We start from the raw sequence: 24464 nt of genomic DNA on the forward strand, positions 1-24464 counted from the left end.
GGCAAAAAGCACTTGAAAAGATGTTCAGTATCAATGGCCATTAGGGGAATGCAAATTAAAACCACAATGAGGGCCAGCCCCGTGGCTTAGCGGTTAAGTGCGCGCGCTCTGCTACTGGCGGCCCGAGTTCAGATCCCGGGCGCGCACCGACGCACCGCTTCTCCGGCCATGCTGAGGCTGCACCCCACATACAGCAACTAGAAGGATGTGCAACTATGACATACAACTATCTACTGGGGCTTTGGGGGGAGAAAAAAAAAAAGGAGAGGATTGGCAATAGATGTTAGCTCAGAGCCAGTCTTCCTCAGCAAAAAGAGGAGGATCAGCATGGATGTTAGCTCAGGGCTGATCTTCCTAAAAAAAAAAAAAAAAAAACCACAATGAAAAGAACAAAACCCCAGTGAGATATCTCTACAAGCTATCAGAATGGCTAAAACAAAAAACAGTGACGACACCAAATGCTGGCAAGATGTAGCAAAACTAGTCACTCATACATTGCTGTTGGAAATGTAAAATGGTGCATCCAGTCTAGAATACAATTTGGCAGTTTCCAAAAAAATTAAACATGTAATTACCATATGACCCAGCAATTGCACTTCTGGGCATCTATCCCAGAGAAATAAAGACTACGTTCACACAAAAACCTGCTTTCTTCATAATAGCCCCAAACTGGAAACCCAGGTATCCTTCAGTGAGTGAATGGTTAAACAAACTGCGGTACATCCATATCATGGAATACTACTCAGCAATTAAAAGGAAAGAACTATTGATACATGCAATAACTTAGATATATCGCCAGAGAAATATGCTAAGTGAAAAAAGCCAATCCCAAAAGGTTAAATACTATGATTCCACTTATAGAACATTCTGGAAATGACAAGTTTTTGTGTTTTTTTGAGGAAGATTAGCCCTGAGCTAACATCTGTTGCCAATCCTCCTCTTTTTGCTGAGGAAGACTGGCCCTGGGCTAACATCCGTGCCCATCTTCCTCCACTTTATGTGTGGGATGCCTGCTGCAGCATGGCTTGATAAGCGGTGGGTGTGTAGGTCTGTGCCTGGGATCCGAACCTGTAACTCCAGGCCGCCGAAGCGGAGTGTGTGAACTTAACTACCACACCACCTGGCCGCCTCCTGGAAATGACAAAAATTATAGAAATGCAGAACAGATTAGTGGTTGCCATGGGTTAAGGAAGGGAGGTGGTGAGAGGAGATGGGTGTGGCTTTAAAAGGTCAACAAGGGAGACCTTTGTTGTGATGGAAATATTTTATATCTGGACAGTATATTGTCAATATCCCAGTTGTGATATTGTACTACAGTTTTGCAAGATGTTACTATTGGGGGAACCTGGGCAAAGTATATAAGGGTTCTTGCTGTATTATGTGCTACAACTGCATATGAATCTATAATTTTCTCAAAATAAAAAAATTAATTTAAGATAGTTTTCAGTTGATTCTCTTTGTAGTCCATGTAAATAATTATGTCATCTGTAAATAATTATAATATTATCTCCTTTCCAATTTTTATACCTCATTTCTTCCTCTTGGCATAGTCAATTTAATGTTAGCCAATGCAAAAACAAATTAGGAAGAAAAATCTGCTACCACATAAAGTAATACAAACTGGCTGGAAGTAATTTTTTTAAAGGTATTCTCATTGTGGGCTAGCATGAATTACAAAATTTTGACAGTATTTCTAAAAACTAAAACACTTTCCCAGATGTATTTAAAAACTATTACTCCTTAGAATAAATTGCCCAATGCAAAGAGCAGCATCATGAGTGCTCAATAATGACACTTCCAAGAAAAGAGATTCGTTAACCTTCCTTGACAACTTGCTTCCCTAAGCAGATCTCACATCCCAAATGTGCAAAAACATCAGCTAAAATCGTACACTGTTATTTCAGTACAACTGGACTTGCATTCTGAAGCCTTCAGCAAGAGGAAAAAGAGGTAGTCTAAACGCAAGGAAGATGGGCATTCACTCGGGAAAGTCCAAGGCCAGATGTGAGCACTCTCACCCACAGTCCAGCAAAATGACAGCAGCCCAAACAGAACAGTCAACAACATGGAGAATCAGTATCTTCCAAAGGTGCCCGGGGTGATTGCTGATGAGAGTAGGGACCCAGCATCAAGCACACCCCTGCAGCTCTGCCTGCCGCAGTGACGGGGGAACGACCAGCATAGTCTGGGGGCCCTGCATGGCCATGTGAAAGATATCACTAAGACATGAAAGGACAGGACACACATGGGGAGAAAATGTTTGAAAAACACAAATCTGATAAAAGGCTGGTCACAGAATATATAAAGAATTCTCAACTGAATAATAAGAAAACAACCCAATGACAAACAAGCAAATGGTCTAAACAGACACTTCACCAAAGAAGATACATTTTTGGAAAATAAGCACTCAAAAAGATGCTCATCATCATTTGTTATTAGGGAAATGCAAATTAAAACCACAATGAGATACCATGAAATACCATTATACACCTGTTAGAATAGCTCAAAAACAAAAAAAAGCTCACAGCACCAAGTCCTGGTGAGGATGTGAAGCAACTGGATCTTGTATACACTGCTGATGGGAATAAAAAACAATACATCCACCTGGGAAAACAGTTTGGCAGTTTCTCAGAAAGTTAAACACACAGTTACCATATGACCCAGAATCCCACTCCTAGGTATCTACCCAAGAGAAATGAAAACATGTCCACATAAAAAACCTACATGCGAATATTTATAGCAAGTTTATTCATAATTGCCAAAAACTAGAAACAGCCAAATGTCTGTATACAGGTGAGTAGATAAATAACTTGTGGTATACAATACAATGGAATTCTACTCAGCAATGAAAAGGAATGATCTACTGATACACACAGCAAGCTAGAGGCATCTCCAATGCATTGTGGTAAGTAAAAGAAGCAAGTCTCAAAGGCTACACAATGTACTGTACGACATGCTAGAAAATGCAAACTCTAGGGACCACAATAAAGATCAGTGGTTACCAGGGGCTGGGGTTAGGGGGAGGGGATTAACCAAGAAGGGGTACATGAGAACTTCTTGGATGATGGAAATGTTCTGTATCTTGATTATGGTGGTGGTTACATAACTGTATGTGTTTGCAAAATTCATAGGCCTGTATACCTAACAAGGTGAATTTTATTCTATGTAAGTTATACCTCAATAAACCTGACTGGGAAAATAAAACTCAAGGTATATGAAAAGATAAGTTAAAACCTAGAAGATATTGGATACACCTGACAAAGAATTACTATCAAGAATATATAAAAAAGTTCTATAAGGGGCCGGCCCAGTGGCACAAGCGGTTAAGTGTGCACGCTCCGCTGTGGCGGCCCAGGGTTCACCGGTTCGGATCCCGGGTGCGCACTGATGCACTGCTTGTTGAGTCATGCTGTGGCGGTGTCCCATATAAAGTAGAGGAAGATGGGTATGGATGTTAGCTCAGGGCCAGTCTTCCTCAGCAAAAAAGAGGAGGATTGGCATCAGATGTTAGCTCAGGGCTGATCTTCCTCAGGAAAAAAAAAAAAAGTTCCATAAGTAAATAAGAGGATAAACAATCCAGGAGAAATACAGGCAGGAGACAAACAGGAATACATATGGCTAATAAATATATTGGTGTAACCACCTTGGAAAAAGTTTTATGTTAACTCTGAAATTTGAACATCACAAACTATGATTTAGGCATAGGTACATAAACGTCTAGATATACACTCCTAGATATATACCCATGAGACATTCTTGTACATGTATAAAATATTCCTAGCAGCACTATTCACCATGGCAGAAACCTAGAAACAATTTGAAAGTTCATCAACAGAGAATGGATAATTCAACTGTGATAGAGACAAACAATGAAATATTACACAACAGGCAAAATAAGTGAATTAGAGCACTATCAATAAAACTACATAATAAGCAGAGACAGAATAAAAGAAAATAGGATTCAAGATAAAGATTATTACAACTCAACAACAACAAAACAAACAATCTGATTAAAATATGGGCAAAGGACTTGAATAGACATTTCTCCAAAGAAGGTATACAAATGGCCAACAAGCACACGAAGAGATGCTCAACATCACTAACCATTAGGGAAATGCAAATCAAAACCCCAACAAGATACACCTCATACCCATTAGGATGGCTACCATAAAAAACAGAAAATAACACGTCTTGGTGAGGATGTGGAGAAAGTAGAACCCTCCTACACTGTTGGTAGGAATGTTAAACGGTGGCCCCCTCTGGAAAACAGCATGGCAATTCTTCAAAAAATTAAAAGTAGAATTAGCATATGATTCAGCAATTCCACTTCTAGGTATATCCCCAAAAGAATGGCAAGCAGAGTCCTGAGGAGATATTTGTACACCCACGTTCATAGCAGCATTATTCACAATACTGTGGGAGATCAAAATTGGCCACCTTGAAATATGTCTCTTTACTTTGATTATTTTCTCTGACAGACATGTGACCTCCCCCAAACTGCCTAAAGAATTTAACACAGGAGACCTGTTTCAGGAAGGACCAGCCATCATATGATGGCTGTAGTATAATGTAAAATAGACGTTACAATAGGAAAGGCACCAAGCCCGTCTTATCAAAAATTCTGTCTCTCCCAGGCCACATTCTCTAGGTGGCCCTGCAAAGAGCTGCCAGACAAACATTTACATTTATAAGGGAAATCTCCATTTGTAAAGGTATCTCCCTCTCTGTACTGGGAAGAAGGGGGATAACCTCATCTCTAGAAACTTATCAATGTGGAAGGTGAGGCCTTAAATCTGCATAACAACCTTACTCTTGTTTACCGTGCGTTTCTGGTAATCTCCCATAACTGACTCCTCCCACCCCCAACATCCTCCTCTGTCTTTAGCCGAAGATAGTATTTAAGATGAGAATCTCTGCCATTTTGTAGAGAAACTCAGTGTCCTGGGTTTCTCCCATGTATACATGTTATTAAACTTGGTATTATTTTCTCCTGCTAACCTGTCTTTTAATTATTTGGCCAGCCAGAAGAACCTGAAGGGAAAGGGCAGAGGGGGATACTTCCTCTTCCCCCACAATACCAAAAGGTAGAAGCAACCCAAGTGTCTGTGGATGGATGAATGGATAAACAAAATGTGGTATAAACACACAATGGAATATTATTCAGCCTTAAAAAGGAAGAGAATTCTAACCCATGTTACAACATGGATGAACTTTGAGGATATTACGTGAAGTGAAATAAGCCAGTCACAAAAGGAAAGTACTGTACGATCCACTTACAGGAGGTGCTAGGACAGTCACATTCACAGAGACAGAAAGTAGAATGGTAGTTTCCGGGGACTATGGGGAGGGAGAAATGGGGAGCAGCTGTACAGAGTTTTAGTTTTGCAAGATAAAAAGAGTTCTGAAGACTGGTTGCACAACAATGTGAATGTACTTAATACTACTGAGCTGTACACTTAAAAATGATGAAAATGGAAAATTTTATGTCATGTATATTTTACCACAATTAAAAATAGAAAAATAAAAAACAAAAAGACAACAATTACTTCTGGTAGTGCAGGAGGTAGAGAGAATAGCTTGGCGGTGGTGGTGGGACCACAAGATTAGATATTTGCTAATTATCAAAGTCCTATCTTTTGTTGTAGGTAATGGGTTTGCAGGTACCTACTATATTATGATAAATAAATAAGTAATGGATAGATGGATGGATGGACAGGAAGCAAGGGGGAGAGACGGGGAGGGGGAAGGAGGGAGGGAGGGAACAGGAATAAAGGAGAGAGAGAAAACCAGCAGGGCATGCCTGGACCAATGATGAGAATGAGTTGGGAACCAAGGATTATGATTAATCCAATGCTGTGCACCTGAGGTCCAAAAAGAAAAGAAAATCTGTCCCAATGGGTCAAAGAAACCCTAGATTATCTAGAAGAAAATCTCTAACTGAATTCCATCGTTCAATGTGATGAGAAAGGTGATGCACAGATAGATGAAAAATGCGAATGAAGCTCCGAGATGTTCAATGATCTCTCTCAGGGCACACCGCTACCTACACTCTAATTCTCTCCCAGCCGTGTTTGTCAAAAAAGGCAGCAGCGATGAGAGAAAGTTAAGAACAGATGTCCATTCTTGTACTAACCATCCCTTTCAATTCTTACAGCATTCCTATAAGGAAGGCATTATTATCCTGATTTTACACATTAGAAATCTGAAGCCCAGTGATGTTAAATAGTTTGTCTAGAGTTTCTCAGCTGGTGAGTGGCAGAGCCGAAACTCAGTCCCAGGTTGGTGTTCCCAAAGCCCACCCCCCTTTACACCACGCTGAGGCCTAGTTCACAGCAATACAGCACATTTCCGCCAGTACTTCCTGAAAGGCCCTGTGGAAGACACAGAGATGAGCAAACAACACAACGGGTTTCTTCAGAAAGTTCTCTTTGTGATTATCTCAGAAAATTGTTATTATTTCCAAGGGAAAAAAAGGTGTAACTATATTTAGTTTATATATTCAATATGTCTTGGTTTTAAAATACACCAAGAATCAGACACAAATTGGTACTGGTAACATGACCTGGCCCGAGAAGTGTTTTGACGTATGAAACATCTCTTCTTAAGGAAGATAAAGCAGGTAAGTCATAGCAACTGCCCCAGCCCCTTGACCAGGACCTGGGAAGGAACGATCCAATGAAAGACAGGCTCCTGCTTCAGATGAACAGCCCTGGGAAAGACCACAGCTGATGGGCAGCAGGGGCCGAGGGGAGCACTCTACAGTGGCTGAGCCGTGATCAGGGATGTGGGAACACCTCGTGTCTTCAGACGGTGCTCTGATTCCCAACTGGACCTCAGTGACATCCTCCACAGAACTAACAAGGGAAAATGTAGAAGTCTTTGTTCAAGAGGCAACACGTCACCCCTGTCCCAGCCATGGGACAGGTGTCCCGCACCTGGGGAGAGGTCACTCAGTCCAGGATTCCCTTACTTAGGACCAAGGGGAGGAGCATGGGATGCAAGGCAACTGGAACCCTTCTGTTCTCACCTTTTTTTCGCTCTCATAGATGCAACCAAATCTTTTAAAAATAATTGTGGTAAAATACATATAACAAAATTTACCATTCTAACCATTTTAAGTATACAGTTCAGTGGCATTAAGTACTTCACATTGTTGTGCATCACCATCCATTTATAGAACTTTTTCATCTTCCCAAACTGAAACTTCGTACCCATTAAACAATAAGTCCCCCTTCTCCCCTCCCTTTAGCACTTCCAAATAAATCATTTTTAAGTACTTGCAATTAAGTATTAAATTTAGTTAAAACATGTGGGTGGACTGGGGAATCAGCTGGTCAAACCAGCTGTGAAGTCACTGAAGCAAAGACATGACCTTGCTCCTCCAAGATTTTATCATCGTGATGGGAGAAGGACACTCTCAATTCCTGGACTTGGTTGGCTAAACACACTGGTTAAAGCCAGCTCTCCACCTTCTCTGGGCCTGAACATGTGCAGCTGGACAAGGCTGAGGAAATACATACCTCCATGCTGTCTAGCCTCACTTTAAATTACGCTCTGGAGAGGCCGGCCCGGTGGCGCACGCGGTTAAGTGCACAGGCTCCACTGCAGCGGCCTGGGGTTCGCCGGTTCGGATCCCGGGGGCACACCGATGTACCGCTTGGCAAGCCATGCTGTGGTGGTGTCCCACATAAAGTGGAGGAAGATGGGCATGGATGTTAGCCCAGGGCCAGTATTCCTCAGCAAAAAAAGAGGAGGATTGGCAGATGTTAGCTCAGGGCTGATCTTCCTCATAAAAAAAAAGAAAAAATTTATGCTCTCGAATCTCAAGTGGGCCCTGAATGGCATCTGACAATCAAATGCATCTCCCTTCTCATCTGCTCTCCCAGATGGTAATTCATTCCTTCCCCTTCCTTCTGAAATCCCCAACGTCTCCTTCCTTATTCTTTTTTCTTTTTTTCTTATGAAGTAGGAACAAGTATAATGAATCTCCATGTGCACATTAGCCAACATCAACAATTACTGACCCAAGGCCAATCACAGCCCCCACCCCCCACACACACACGCACTTCTCCCCACCTCTCCACTGGACTATCTGGAAGCAAACCGCTGTCACTGTCTAATTTCATCTATGGCTATTTCAGCATCTGTCTCTAAAAGATGACCCTTTTATAAAACATAACCTCAATAACATCACACCTCCAAAATTAACAATAATTTTTATTATCATCAAATATCCATTGTGTCCAAATTTCTTATGGTTTCACAAATACCTTTCTGTTTACTATTTGAATCAGAACCCAAATAAGGTCTATACATTAGCTGATATGTGTATTGTGTCACTTTTAATCTGTAAGTTCCATTTCTCTTTTTTTTCCTTACACCTTATTTTTTGAAGATACTGGGGTTCCCCACCCCTTTGGCTCTTGGCTGATGGCCTGGTTTATTCTTCGACAGAAAATAGAAGCAACAAAAGAGAACTTCCACAGGTGCCACCACCCCTTTGCTTCTGTGCTCGTGTGTTTCCCCTTCTCTCCTGTTCCCGCGGATGAACCATCTATGCTCTAGGTCGGGCCCCTCCTGTCTACTCAGCGACAACGCACCAGCAATTCTTCCCTTCCTCCTGCCTCCTCAAGCTTTCCTTCTTTACCAAATCTTTCCCACCAGCTTACAAACACGCTGTGATTTCTTCCAGAGCCTTCCCATGTGCCCACCCTCCCCTCTGGCTACTGCTCTATTTCTCTTCCTTTTATAAGAAAACTTCCTTCACAAGAAAACTGCCCACATTTATGTCCTCCAATTTCTCTTCTCCAAACTTCTTTTAAACCCATTCCACTCAAGATTCCCCCCCATAACTCAACCAGAACTGGCCTTACCAAGGTCCCCTCAATAGTTAAGTCCAATGGTAAATACATTGCTACTTCTCATCTTTCTTGATCTAACACAAGTGATCACTCGGTCCTCCTGGACACACTTTCTTCACTTTGCATCTGGAACAGCACAACCTCCTGGTTTTCATCCTTCCTTATTGCTGTTCCTTCTCAATCTCCTCTGCTGGTTCCTCCCCTTCCCTCCAACTTCTAATGTTAGAGGGCCCCAGGCTCCGTCATGGGTCTCTCCTCTTCTTATGCTCTCTGCCTTGGTGATCTCATCTAGTCTCCTAGCATTAAATAACATCTATATGATACTGGCTCGATACAAGGTTGACATAAGGGAAGCCATATTATAGAAAAGAAACCATACTGTCACTTTGAATGACTTCTGATTAACTGACATGCTCTGTGGATTTTATGGCCCCTCCCAGCTGCAATATGTTGATAACTTTGTTCTTTTGAGTTCCTTAGGAATGTGATGACCCCCAGGCAGAGAGTCTATGCTGATAGCCATCAGCAATAACAACTGAAAGATCAGGGTATGGCGCCTTGCTCTGGTCTCTGATGCATATCCAGTAAAACAAAAGACTATCAGGAACTAAGAACAGATGTCTCCCTCCACCCAGAGATCAGATGGATGCCGCCCTTCCCCGCCAAGAGTAGGGATCTGCCCCCATTCTGAGACCAGATGCCTCCCCGACCGGGAGATCAGCCCTCTATATAACTGGCCTGCAGTCTTTGTTCTGTGAGATGGTTCCTTTGGACATGAGTCTGCCATCTTCCCCCTTGCTAGCAAGCTGTAATAAACTGCCCTTTCTCTGCCACCATCTTGCCTCTTGATGATTGGCTTTTGTCTCGCAGCGAGCAGATCGTGCCCTTTGTGTGGTAACATATATACTGACAACTCCCAATTTTATCTCTAGGTCAGACCTCTCCCCTGAACTTCGGACCCACAAACCTAACGGACTACTCAGCACCTCTGACTGTGTTTTTTTTTTTGGTTTTGTTTTTTTTTTGTGTGAGGAAGATCAGCCCTGAGCTAACATCCATGCTAATCCTCCTCTTTTTGCTGAGGAAGACCAGCTCTGAGCTAAAATCTATTGCCAATCCTCCTCTTTTTTTTTCCCCCCAAAGCCCCAGGAGATAGTTGTATGTCATAGTTGCACATCCTCCTAGTTGCTGTATGTGGGACGTGGCCTCAGCGTGGCCGGAGAAGCGGTGTGTCGGTGCAGGCCCGGGATCCGAACCTGGGCCGCCAGTAGCGGAGCGCGCGCACTTAACCACTAAGCCACGGAGCCGGCCCCTCTGACTGTGTCTTTAACAGACGTCTGAGAGCCTCACACACACCTCCCGCTGTCACCTTCTTCCCCTACCCACCACCACACAGCCCTTCCCATTGTAGTTAATGCCAACTCTTCCTCCAGGCGTTCACGACAAACCCTTAGAGTCATCTCTGACTCCTCTCTCCCCCACTCACCTTCCACCTAAGCCATCAGCAAATCCTACTGCCTCTTCCATTATAAGGGATCTTTCTCTGCTCTCCTCTCCTGCTTGTCTCCTGTTCACACCTCTAGTCTTGCCTACTGTCTTACTTTTTCTCCCTCAGGTCTTTGTTGCATTGTCCCCTTCTCAGTAAGGAATTCTCTGGCCACACTACCTAAAGTTGCAAATCATCTCCCCCACACTCCCTGTCCCCTTACCTGCTTTATGTTATAACTCCTCCACTTATTACCACCTAACAGACCACATATTTTACTCGTTTTCCTTGTTTATTGCCTGTCTTTCCCCCACTAAAATGGACGATCCGTGAAAGACAGGAGTTTTATCTATTTACTGCTGTATCTCTGACATCTAGAACCATGCCCAGCCCATAGAAGGTGGTCAAAAAATATCTGTTGAATAAGTGAATACATTCATACATGTAGCTATAATAAAGAGTGCTTCCTCCATGCAGGCTTCCCTGATTGCTTTGAAACTCCCCAGCACTTAAGAGTCTGAGATGCAGCACTTAACGCTATGTGTTCCTGCCGCAATTCTTAGTCCTTCTCCCATGAGACTCTGAGTTCTCTGAGCCTGAGACCTGGTTCCCCTTTATCACCTTAGCCCTACACAGTACTGATCATGAATTAGCTGTTCCTACTGCTTGGGCTCTCAAACCTCAGTGGACTCAGGATTTATTTTGGCCAACTTTTTTATTAGTCTCTTATATTTTAATAATCTTTTTGTTTTCATATATGATCTTTTTTTTTTCAATATTATCAACACCACAACCATGTGAGGAGGAAAGGAAGAATATCTACCTCCCGTTTAAAAAATAACACTGGTTGGGGCCGGCCTGGTGGCACAGTGGTTAAGTGCGCATGCTCCGCTTTGGCGGCCCAGGGTTCGCAGGTTCAGATCCCGGGCGCACACGGATGCAACGCTTGTCAAGCCATGCTGTGGCGGCATCTCATATAAAGTAGAGGAAGATGGGCATGGATGTTAGCCCAGGGCCAGTCTTCCTCAGCAAAAAAGAGGAGGATTGGCATTGGATGTTAGCTCAGGGTTGATCTTCCCCACACACAAAAAAATAAAAATAAAAAAAATAACACTGGTTATTAAATGCTCTAAATTTTTCAAAGCATGTGAACGTCTGCAGCATAAGTGATTGTCGTAACCACCCAGTGTGGTAGGGATTATCATCTTCATTCTCTTACATCATTCATCTTACAGGTAAGAAGACTGAAGCTCAAATAATTTTTAAAAATCCTTTATCTAAGGAAAAATAGAACTGCCTTACCCAAGGTTACGCAGCTAGGAGTAAGTAGAGCCAGGAATGGAAGCTGGGTCTCATGATTTCAGATCACATGGTCTGCCCTGTCCACCATGTTTCCTTAGCTCAAGACTGACAGGAAAACGGTGGTCCTGGTAGCAAAGGAATGGAGGAGAACTTGCATATGGTGACATGCAAGTCACTTGCGGACAGAAGCAAGAATCTCCTGATGAATCCACATCCCTTTCAGTAAACCTCGTTTTCTTTCTTTCTCGCCCAACATCAGCAATCTCCAGGCGAGGTGCTGGGGAGGGCGGGCAGGGACAGAAGGATTCCATTTTTGCCAAGGCCAGATAAATACACCGCGTGCTAGATGGTGCTCTAGAGCGTCAGCTGGAAGGCTGGTGTTCTTCTCCAGAGGTGGGAGATAGCAAACGTGTCGCTACTGCTGGTGCCACCGGCCTTGGCTCTTCGGTGGAGTGTGAGCCATGAGCACAGTTGGGGTTTGGATGAGGGAAAAGGGGGTGAGACAGCCTGAGTGTTGCCCAGCTACCTGTCAGCCTCAGGAGCTTTTCCCCTCTCCTGCCGGGGCTATAAGTAGCAACCTAAAAAAGACCCTGGCAGAGATGACCCCTTAATCGAGAGGAACACAATCTGAGGCATCCCTGTCTTCACTGGCTTCTCATTTTGCAGATGTGGTGAGCACTGCTGCTTTTGCAGTGAACCGTCATATTCCAGAGTCCTCTGACGGCGCATGGAGCCAGGAGTGCTGGGACTTCTCTCAGAGCTGTGGTAACTTCAATAACCACGCTCTCATTTATTCTCCTGTGTCTGTACTGTCTGTCCCCCATCAGCCTGGGGGCTCCCTGGGGCAGGTCTGTTGCTCACCTTCAGTCTGGACTTCATGAAGACAGGAGCTGTGCCTCTCCCATTAGACTGGAAGCTCCCCAAGGTTAAAAGTCAGACCTCCCAATAGCTTTAGATCCCCCTGAGCCCCAGGGCTCCCATCTCCTCTTCTAACCTCCCCACACACCAAGGACAGGGGTCTGCTTTCTCTCCTCCCCTGCAGTGGCTGCGCTGGCCAATCTGACCTCTTAGAAATCAGTGAACCACACGAGACCTGGTCAGTCTCCTGGGAAGAGATCCCGCACCTCAGCGCATCCTCTGAGCTGGTGCCGACGCGCACATCTCACAGATCTGGACTGAAGTGTGGAGCACACAGGCTGCGCTTCGCCTCTCTGCCCCCTCCCTGCCGCTCTCTCCTGCCTTCTGCCACATGAGCACTGCTGCCCACCTGAGCTGACAGACAGGAAGGACACCAGGGCTGCTCAGCTCAGCAGCACGGGGGAGGACACACCCTAGTTTAATCATCAAGTGCCTTCTCCTCACAATTAACCGTTGTATGCGTCCTCTTATAGTTTACTGATAAAGGAAAAGGTTCTTCCTGAGAAAGTCGTCTATTTTTTCAGATAACAAGAGTTATCTGTATAACTTATAGTGTCTCCTTTTGTACAGTGTCTCCTAAAAAACAGGTGAAAAAAAATCTGTGCTCAAATGGAATTTATATCTCCTCTCAGTTCATGGGTTTTATTATTTTATTCCAAATTTAATCATCTTGTTTTATTTAAGCTATTATAAGATTCTTCAAATCATAAATAATACAGAGATGCATTAAAAATTATATTGTGTATATTGTCTTCTTAATGACCTGAGAGGTAGAATATTATATAGTGGTTCAGAAAAAGGGCTTCTGGTTAGAGACTGGATACAAAGTCCAGCTCTTATCAGTTTACCAATGAGTTACTACCTTTGTGGCCTTGTGCCAATTAGAACACCTATCTGAGCTTTGGTTTCCTCATCTACAAATTGGGGACAGTATTTCTCTTCAATCCATTCTCACCGGGAATGGATTGAAGGCCTCGTGGACCTCAACCTGGTCCACGAGGCCTTCCCCTAGTTGGTTTCTCCGGCCCTCAGCTCTGCCATCACACTGGACTTCACAGGCCCAGCAGCCCCTCAGGCCGCTCGTGTTGCCTGAAACTGCTCCAGCCCACCCTCACCTGTCATCTTTCCTGCTGGGCCCTCATCACATCTCAGCCTAGAAGTCACTGCCTCAGGAGGCCTCCCTTGATCGCCCACCCTAGACCAAGTCAAATGCCAGCCTGCCGGACAGAGCCTCCCAAACTTCAGTGTGCACACAAGCGAATCACCGAGCCATCACGTTAAAATGCAGCACATCTGCCCCCGCCCACTCCTGCAGTCGTTATTTCTAATAAGCACCAGGTGATCAGATGCTGCCGGGAGGTGCATCCTTGAGGGCGGCTATCGCAACCCTGCACATGTGTAAATGTTACCTGTTAAACGTTCTGCCTTTCCTGCTAAACTAAGCTCCCTACACAGCCCTGGGCACAGTGCCAAGATGAGAAGCACTCAACAAATGTTTGATGATTCAACTGAGCAGTATCTACAATGTCTCTGGCCTGGTTTCTGGTCAGAGTAGAAGGGATTCGGTGAGAGGTGTCAGCCATTATTACTAATAATATTATTATATACTGACTACAGCTTCTTGAGGCAAAAAAACATGTCTTTTACTTCTTTTCCACCCCCAAATAGTTCCTAAAAGGGTCCTGGACACAAAACCAAGGCCGGGAATGTGTTTGCTGAATGGAAGCCTAAAGGAACAACTGAATGAGAGACTCTAGTCCACGGTCCTTAGGAGTGTCCAGCACATGCAGAACGGCACAGTGAATACATCACCGGCCTTCCATATAGACCCAAAGCCCACCTTCTACCAATTCCTACTTGTGGTTAGGAGCACAGAGTTTGAACACAAACAGAGACCAAAGAGTTACTGAGAAATCCTCAGGGGAAATAAACAAGTGATAGCCCGGAAGGAGGGTATTGTTTTAAACATTATTTCCTTAGTCCTCAAAGAACTGGAACAAAGCAGGATTGTGCTGGCTGCCTCCCCTGCAAGAATTCACATTCGAGGCCTGTCTAAAGGCCAGTCTAAATGCTACTCAGAATACAATTACTGAGCCCAATGAGCAGCAGCCAGAGCAGCCACCACAGGCGGGGGCTGCATGCTCCCCTCCCACCAATTCGCAGCAGCTTCAGGCAGCGGACCTCAGTTCTCCGCATTCAGTGGTTCTGATGACCGCACTCCTCCGCCTCCACTTCGCTCTTTCTGGCCTACTCCATGCTGTCTCCTTCAGGCCAGAGAGTGGGCAGAGCTGTGTGCAGTTCAGAAGCTTCTAAACAAAGCCATCTCAAGAAAAATAGTTGATCAGGCCATTTCCAGGCAACGTATCTCATTTGCAGAATCAATTCCCTTCATTCTCAACCTCCTACATATTAGGGAGAAAAGCAGAAACCTAGAGAAGGTTCTTGAAGACTCCGTACCTCCAAGTAGGTGATTACGGGGTTAGAGGGGTCACTTACATAAAGGGGGCTAGAAACACCAACCCTCAAATTCAAATGTGGGGTCTTAAGTATTTAAAAAATGAGCAAGTCTGTGAGATCTGGGTTGAGAATATAGCTATGAAGAAAACGTTGTAAGGAAATAGGATTAAAATCAAACCAACAGATATTTACTGAGAAAGATACTGTGGAGGTAAATAGAAATAAATAAGATGTGACAGTGTCCTTTATGCTGTTTATAAACTTGTTAGGGGGACAAAACAAATAGGAAGTAGTAACATCGTGGCATTGAAGCAATGCCTCAAGGCAACAAGATGTGGAAGGCAGAAGGATCTATTCAATATTTTAAAATCTGACCTGTTATCTGCCTCAGTGGTGCAGTAACTGTTCTTGATACACAGTAAGCGCTCAATGAATGCTGAATTGAATGATTTCAAACTTAAGTTACAAGGACAAAAAATATGTGTATGGAAGATACCACTGATTTCCTACCCAACAGCCATTCCCTCCTTCTTCCCCAGTTTATAGGACTCCAGTGTTTTTCTGGTGGTACCCTGCTCAGGGATGGTGGATCTTCCTCCGGCTCCAAGGAACGAGCCCTGATCTGGCTAAGCCAGCATGGTAATGCCATAACCCTTTGCCAGTACTTGGTTTAGGGATGAACATGTGGCCAAGCTGGCCAATGAGGCATAAAAGGAAGTCATCTGGGGAAACTTCTGACAAAGACTCTTTTTTGAGCATGTGGGCCACCAGCACTGCACGGCCACTGACAGAGCGACATAGTTCACGCCCAGGAACCGAACCCGGGCCACCGAAGTGGAGTGCACTGAACTTAACCGCTAGGTCACCAGGGCCGGCCCTGACAAAGATTTTTATTTCTGTCGAAGATACAGTGAGTCCTGACATTTTATTCCTACCAGGAACTTGACTATTTTAGGACACGACGCTTGGAATTACCGCAGCCGTCTTATAACCACGAGGTGATCAACCTGGGAACTGAATGTTGACAACTAAAGACACCGAAATGAAAAGACAAAAAATGCCTGGGTGCTTTATAACCAAAGTCCTGCCCCCAAACTGACACACCTACCTTCACAAGCTTATTCTAAGAGGTAATTAAACGTCCTTTTATGTAAGCCTGTTACCTGGGTATTCTCATCATAGTCACCTGAAGGCAGGCAAACGGTAACTGGTGAGATAGTCTGTACCAGCTTTTACTAAGACCCTGACACTTCGTAGCTGCACAACAAAGTTCTTGCTGTATCCTAGACTTAGAGAACAAGGGGGGGGGGGGGGAAGGGGAGAAGCTGGCCAGAGCAAGGGAAAGTCTAACACTGCTAGCGCAGCCGAGGAAGCAGCAAACTCAGTGCAGCTCCGTCAGTGCAGTGCCGCAGCGCACCTTAATCTAACTCAACAAACATTAGCTGCGTCTTCTACATACAAACCCTTTGGGGAATAAAAAGATGAACAACGTATGGCCCACTGTGTTCCAGGAATCTCTCTCCTTTTTTTAGTAATTATAGCTTGAGTACCAGGCCCTGTTGCTAGATCACTTCTCGGCCTTTTTTAAAGATTCTGTTTCCTTTCCCTGCACTTCAAAGACAGCTACTTCCCAGGGTCTCACTCTCAGCAACGTCGTCTTAGTCTCCACAATCTTCCTGGAGAATCTGATCTCCACCAACGGCTTCAACCACCTCCTACTGAATGATGACTCCCATACCGATTTCTCACGTCCTTCCTTCTCTCCCAATTAAATCCTTATTTCCAGCTGTTTACTGACCATCTCCACTCAGATCTCCCATAGGTACCTTAAAATCGACAGCAGACTCAGGATCTTCTCTACCAAACCCTCTCCCCCTCCTTACAGTCACGTTATCAGTGAATGACACCATCATCCAGTGGGTTCCCCTAGCTAGACCTGAGAACCAGACTCTTCTCTTTCTCCAAGCCCCCCGTCCAATTCCCATTTTGGCTCCTAAGTAATTTCTCCGTCACTTAATATTCACGCTTCCTGCCGTGCTTTAGTTCAAGCCTCAACTGGATCACTAAAACCTGATAACTGTTTTCCTGCTGCCTAACAATATTCTTCTTTGAGCCACTTCCTGCAAGGTGTGTGGTACAGGTCTGCTTTGCTGTAGCCACAGAATCCTGCAGACTGCCTTAGGACCTCGGAGCATTCGGGTCAGAAGGCTAGGTGGACGTGCTCTAGCCCAGCCCAGGGACTGTCAGTAACCATAGTCTCTACGTTACATTCTTGTTCCAGGTTGGTTTGGGGGCCCTGCCCCAGTCTCGTCCCACCTGGCCAGGTCAGGTGAGTGAACATAACTGATGACAGCAGAGTGTCAACCTGCAGGACCCTGAGCTACTGCACCTGCTTTTGGTGCTTGGAATCGAGTACAGAACGTCGGGCTGCCTGTGGTATGAGGCACAACATGTGATGGGGATAAAGAAGGGTTTGGGGTATCTAGAAAGAGACATGGTCCACTAGAAAAGAGCAGATGGTCCACTGAGAAGCCTGGGATTCAACCAAGCATCAGTGAAGGGTGTGAGCAGCACAGCCAAGGCCTGGAAGGCAGGAGTCCCGGGTTCCAGTTCTCACCGAGTCATTTAACCCTATGGGCTTCTGTTTCCTTCTCTCATAAACAGAGGTGTGGCAAAACAACACTGCATCCCCGCCCAGGCTCCCATCCTTAAATGACTCTGGATCCTTCTTCCACCAGAAGTGAAATGTATGGGCCATACATCACTTATATGTGTAAGCTGTGAAATATAAGCCATACTTCCATTTGTAATACAACTATATATTTCGTTCACATGGTACAATTCTGTCCAATAGAAATATAGTAACGCAAGCCACATATGTAATTTCTAATTTTCTAATAGTCATATTAAAAAACTAAAAAGAAACAGGTGAGGGCTGGCCCGGTGGCATAGCAGTTAAGTTCACATGCTCCACTTCGGTGCCCAAGGTTCACCGGTTTGGATCTTGCGCGCGATCTACTCACTGCTCACAAGCCATGCTGAGGCGGCATCCCACATAGAAGAGCTACAACTCCACAACTATGATACACAACTATGTATTGGGGCTTTGGGGAGAAAAAAGAACAAGAGGAAGATCGGCAACAGATGTTAGCGCAAGGCAAGCCTTCCTCAAAAAAAAAAAAAAAGAAACAGGTGAAATTAATTTTAATATATTTTATTTAACCCAATATGCAAAATATTATCGTTTCAACGTGTAATCAATATATAAGAATTATTAATGAGATAGTTTACAGTAGACACAGTTACTAGGTCTTCAAAATCCAGCCTGTATGTACATTTACAGCACATCTCAAATCAGGCCAGCCACATTTCAGGTGCTCAAGTCACACGCAGCGAGTCGCTATGTATTGGACAGACCAGCTCTAGATCAACCAGCTGGCAACAGCCCGTGCCAGACACATGAGGCCATCTTAGATCATCCAGCCCCATCTGGGCCACCAAGTGACTGCAGCCACACGAGTGACTCCAGCCACACGAGTGACTCCAGGCATGACCACCAGAAGAATGTCCCAGCCAAGCCCAGCTTAAATTGTTACCCATAGAATTGTGAATAAATAATATGGTTATTGTTTTAAGCCCCTAAGTTTTGGCATGGCTTGTTGTACAGCAGCAGATAACTGATACCGGAGTAGACAGTTTGCTACTTTTACTAAAGAACTGAAAGTCCTAAAGTTCAAGGAAGGGAGGGGTTAACTATTCAAGAGGTGAATAGAAGGGTAAATGTAACCTAGCAAAGGCAGGGTTCAAATGTGAAGACGGTGTCAGAGAATTCACTTTTGTTTAATATGTTTCAATTTTACCAGCCCTGAGCCACCCTCTTCTGTTTATATATTGCTTACTATGGGGTTCATTTATTTACTCAAATAAAAAAAAACGCTATCACATGCCCTCAGTACAAGCCACATCTTGGTGCTCAACATCAACAGAGGAGCTCACAGAATCTTCTTCCTTGGGCTGGGTTAGGTGCAAGGTTCCGTAGAGGCCAGGAGGGGACAAGATAATTGTTTCCTTGTGTGCTGGGTTAGTTTGACCAGAGGTTTGGCCGCAGCAGACTAAGGGGCAGCCGTTGTTGCTTCCCTGGGCATCTTTCTTCATCTCCATCTCCCATAGGAAAACCAATAATGCTTCCTGGCATCCCACACCCCAGCCCCACTCTATGCCCCACACTCTTGTGATTATTGAAAGAAAATCTATCTGGCCTCCTGTCCACTGTGCTATGCAGGCGTGTGGTCAAGTGTCTCTCAGCCACATCTGTCTCCAGGGCCTTTGGCCTCTTCTTCCAGCCCCAGACACTGCTATAGCAACCAGCTCTGTGAGAGCCACCCACTCTACACGGGCACCACCCCACAGTGCCTAGACTTAAGCCCACTTCCTGTACCTCCTGCTTCCAGCCTAGGGCCTCCTACTGACAATGGCGGTGAGACAAGCAGAGCTACTCAGGGAATGCAGGCTTGTGTGACCCGGAAATGCAGGGGACTTAATGCCCAAGGGGATGAACCTTTGACCAGTGGGAGAGGGTCGCCCTGTCTCTCCTGACTGACTGTCCTGGGGAGCAGTCATTTTCTACAGTCCCAAAAGACTGAGCCATTGGTTGGGCTTGATACCTAGTGGTGGCCAGATCAATGACATACCTTCACATTGGCTAGCCCTCTTTCCCTGCACCTCTCGCCTCCCCCTCACTTCTGTTCTCTGGGATTGCTCTCCCTAACAAGGCTGTGGCACGCAGGCCTTGCCTTAGGTTCTGTGTTCTAGGGACTCCAGGCCAGGATGCCAAGTAATCTTCTAGGCTCCAGTCAGGGAGACCTTGACACTCTACTCTTGGATATGACTGTAGGCAGCTTATGTGTAGCCGCTTCAACTGGAGACCCAAATTTCTTTGGCTCTCAACTGAGAGAATACCTTCTTTGCCCATCCCACAATGCTTGCCCAAGAAGGCCAGGCCCACCGCCGGGGCACCAGACCACTGAGCAAGTGCCAGGGGATGATGCAATGTCACTCCCTCTGCCACCCCCTTCGAAAAGGGCCTCACTGTCCAAAGACACAGACACCATTTTTCTTAACTATCTTTACTTAGGATGCTTGAAATGCTTCACTTCTCCACTCTCCTGATACTTCTTCATGCCTAGTTTCAGAGCAAGAGCTTGAGTGACATGCTCCCCTTATTTACCTATAAAAGGATGGTTAGTTGCCCTAACGCCTGTCTTGTCTTGCTGCCTAGACTTTCGTGTAGGGCAGCCTGGTTCCTCAGGCACACTGGAGGCTGGTGAAGGCACACACCGGGACTCACACAGCACAGCCCCTGGGCCACTCCTAGGACAAGGACCTGCAAGCTCGGCAAACACAACCTGAAGGAATGACGAAGGAAGGGATGGATGCCACAAGGAGGCACGTCACGGCCTCCATCTCAGGGGCTTTAATGTGCTGAATCTCTTCTCACTGGTCTAACACCTGGCAAGTCAGCCATTTGCCTGTGGGTTCTGCCTCACCCTAAGCAGATGTATGAGGGCAGCTCTCAGAGACTGGGGAGCCCCCCACAGACCTTGCTGGTCTCATTTGATGACTGTCACAGTCTTGAGGAAATAAACATCCTCCCATTTTCACACAGAGCAGCAGAAAAGGGTAGGCGGCTGCTGGAGGGGAACTCTCCTTTTAAGCAGGGACATGATCCTGAGATAAGGTGGGGTCTGGTTGCCATTAGCAGCAAGCGTTGATGTTAATGGATTCTACAAATCTGTACTCTGAAAACGTGATGACAGCTCCCAGCAGCCAGACAGACATGACCAATTACCACCCAGGACATTTGCCTTCCCTGATTGTTCTGGGGATCTGGGAACTCTTAGAAGCCTCCATTCTAACCTGAGGAAGGGAAATAAGGTAATACATTCTTGGATGGGATGTCTCCTTCCGGGAAACGGGCCTGGAGGAAGAGAAACACAAAGTCCCTGGATCCGGATCTGACGAGACATTTCCCGTGTGTAGATACATGGGAGTAAAAGTGAAATGTAAACCATGAAACTCTATACAGAAAGGCAGTACCATCTGCTGATACAAAATAAAAAAATGCAATAATAAAATAAATAAATAAATAATGCTATTCTGAGCAAACAGAGATTCTCTGGATTAACTATCACATCTGCTTCACTTTCTCCCTCTGTTAACCTGGATAATGGAGCACGGGAACTAGACCAAAAGAGTAATTTCTCATGGCATCAATAATGGGCATCTTGCAGCTTCAAAAAATTTTTTTAAGTAACCCAGCCACTTGGGTAACTGAGCTGGGAAGGTCAAAGAGTGATGGGGACACGTGCCTGTCAGGAGCTCTACACCTAGTTGCTATTGGTTTAACTTCATTGATAGAAGATTTTGCAAATCAACCAGGAAGAGAATGCTTGTAGTCTTAATTTTTTTTAACTTAAAAATGTAATAATTTTGGTTTCAAAGTTTCATAGTATCCTCTCCAGTCAGCTGAAGAGACATTTGGGTTTTGCAGACTTGGGCTGGAACCGTGAGTTGATTCTAGAGCCTGTTCTTTCTTCTCCTTCAGACCCCAATGCGCTGCTGATTCTGGGAGTCACTGCTCTAGATCTTTCCAGGCGAGGGTGGGTCCCAAGGAAGACACATGCTCCAACCCTCACGTTGGTACCCATTCGGAAGCAGAAGGCACCCTCTAATTCCAGGGCAGCACGTGATTCCCTGGAGGTGGTGTAGCCCCAGAGACTGTCGGGTGGTGGCGAAAACTGATCCGAGTAGTTGGCTGTTTCTTGCAAAATTCCCAGCCCTAAAACCCTGTCTGACAGCATGCTAGCACTATTGTCACACTCACTCCTTAATTCTATAAGTGTTTCTCAATCTCTGCTACATGTGAGGTCTTCCCACCCCACCACCTGGCAAGCTGCGTCCCCAGACTAAAATCACATTCCACCTAGAGAATTGAAGGTGCAGTGTAATAGGCTTGAACCCACTGGTTCCAGACTTTATTCTGCGAAGCAGTGGGAGTGTTTTGGGGCTGGTGAGATTTGGTGGACAAAAACACAAACAGACAAAATGCCCAAAGACAAAGAGAGAGACAAATATGAATGGAGACTGGTGACAGTGAAGTCAGAGGAGAGCCACGGAGTAGAAGAGAGAAAACCCAGGAGACCATGTGCAGCCTCTGGTAGTAAACTGTGAATAAGAGGGTCACTTTATTGCAAGGGCTCAGGGCAGTGATTCACCTTCTAACATGAGCACCAGACGGGCAGAACCAGGGACTGTTCGGGCTATGTTTACTCACTAATTTGTTAATAGCAGACCCACAGTTCTAGTCTCAAGCTCCCAGAATGAAAAACAAATCACATTCCCCAGAAAATTAAACAGAGAATGGCCATATGATCCAGTAATACCACTCCTGGGTATATACCTAAAGAATTGAAAGCAGGGACTCGAGCCGACATCTGGACACCCAAGTTCATGGCAGCAGTATTCACAACACCCAAAAGATGGAAACAACCCAAGCATCCATCAACGAAAGAATGGACAAACAAAATGTGGTCTCTCCATACAATGAAATATCATTCAGCTTTAAAATGGAAGGAAATTCTGACATGTGACACAACATGGATGAACCCTGAAGACATTATGTAAGGGAAATAAGCCAATCGTAAAAGAGCAAATACCGTATGATTCCACTTGTATGAGGTGCCTAGAGCAGTGAAATTCAGAGACAGAACGTGGAATAGTGGTTACCAAGGGCTGGGAGGAGGGGGAAACGGGGAGTTAGTGTTTAATGGGGACAGAGTTTCAGTTTGGGAAGATGAAAAAGTTCTAGAGACAGAGGGTGGTGACAGCTGCACAACAATGTGAATGTGCTTAATGCCACTGAACTGTACACTTAAAAATGGTTAAAATGGTAAATTTTATTTTGTGTATATTTTATCACAATAAAAAAAGCAAATCAAACACAAGCTATTCCTGTGTTGAAATAAAAATCACGACACGTTGCATTCAAGGGGTTAAAAGGCCAGATTATTTGAAATCAGGAAGGTCCTACAAAATCTTAAAAACCTACAATCACGTTAACTAGTCTCCAACCGAGAAATAATAATTCGAGAAGCACTAGACTGGGCATATTGCATGCCGGGGTTCCAGTGCCAGCTTTGTCACTAATCTAGTTTAGAACACTTGGCAAGGGAGGCACCTCTCCCTGTGCCTCAGTTTACCCATATGTACAATAAAAGGGTTGGATTAGATGACCAAAGCCCTGTTCAGTTAGGCCAGGGGGTCTCAAAATATGGTTCCTGAGCAGCAGCATCACCTGGAATTATATTAAAAATGCAAATTATCGAGCCCCACCCCAGACTTACTGAATCAGAAACAGTGCACCACTCAGCCGTCTGGGTTTGAATAAACTGAGACAGGTTTGAGAACCACTTAGACAGGACATTATATGTTTTTATAACTGGTAATGATCTGGTTAAGCCACATGTTTGAGAAAATAAACAGCACAAACATCCAAACACATAAAACAAATGCATTAGGAAACAAACAGGAATGAAGAGGATAATCACTTTTTTTTTTTTTTTTTTTTTTGTGAGGAGATCAGCCCTGAGCTAACATCCGCCAATTCTCCTCTTTTTTTTTTTTTGCTGAGGAAGACGGCCCTGGGCTAACATCTGTGCCTATCTTCCTCCACTTTATATGGGACGCCGCCACAGCATGACTCACCAAGCAGTGCGTCGGTGCGCGCCCGGGATCCGAACCAGCGAACCCCGGGCCGCCGCAGCGGAGCGCGCGCACTTAACCGCTTGCGCCACCGGGCCGGCCCCGAGGATAATCACTTTTTAAAAACATGAGGTATAAAGTAGCAAATTCATTTTTTAAAAATCAGAATCAATGTATCCAAATGAGCGCTGCCCTTAAAATGCTAAGAGCATACCACCTGTGTTCTAAGGATGCAGTGCTTGCTCAAAACATTCTCGAAATTTTATTTGGAACCCAACTCAGAATCAGTTTAGAAGCCACATGAAATCAGCTTCATTTGTTTGGAGCTAAAAGCATCTTCCTTCAGCCTGATCGTATGCCACTTGTCCTCATTAGGCTGCTTCCAGAAATCAAACTCCCTCTAAAAGGAAGCAGACTACCGTCACTGTGGATACTGAAGGAATGTGCCACAGGCTCAAAGGCAGATTGTAAAGCAGAGCTCAGACGTGATTTGGATAATGACAGAATTACATATTTGACATCCTAGAGTGCCCATCTGGAAGGGGCGGCCCTGAGAGCGGAGAGGGTCAGGAGACCATCAGTCAGAACTCGCCCTTCCTAGGGGGTGCAACTGTCACGGCCATTTCACAGGTGAAGCAGCGAAGGCCAGAGGGGCTGACGGATTGGTCTAAGGCTACAGA

General features: G+C 45.0%; 1 protein-coding gene and 1 non-coding gene across 7 annotated transcripts in view; one reads left to right on the top strand and one right to left on the bottom strand.

Annotated features, from left to right (window-relative positions):
• The window catches only part of NFASC (neurofascin), a 180941-nt gene that overhangs the window by 105000 nt on the left and 51477 nt on the right, over positions 1-24464 (bottom strand). The gene's annotated exons all lie outside the window — the stretch shown is intronic.
• LOC131405039 (small nucleolar RNA SNORD112) lies at positions 5802-5873 on the top strand. The gene has a single exon (XR_009219905.1). It is a non-coding gene; the product is annotated as a small nucleolar RNA SNORD112 (small nucleolar RNA).

Source organism: Diceros bicornis, chromosome 4, assembly GCF_020826845.1.
Source record: "Diceros bicornis minor isolate mBicDic1 chromosome 4, mDicBic1.mat.cur, whole genome shotgun sequence".
NCBI lineage: Eukaryota > Metazoa > Chordata > Mammalia > Perissodactyla > Rhinocerotidae > Diceros > Diceros bicornis.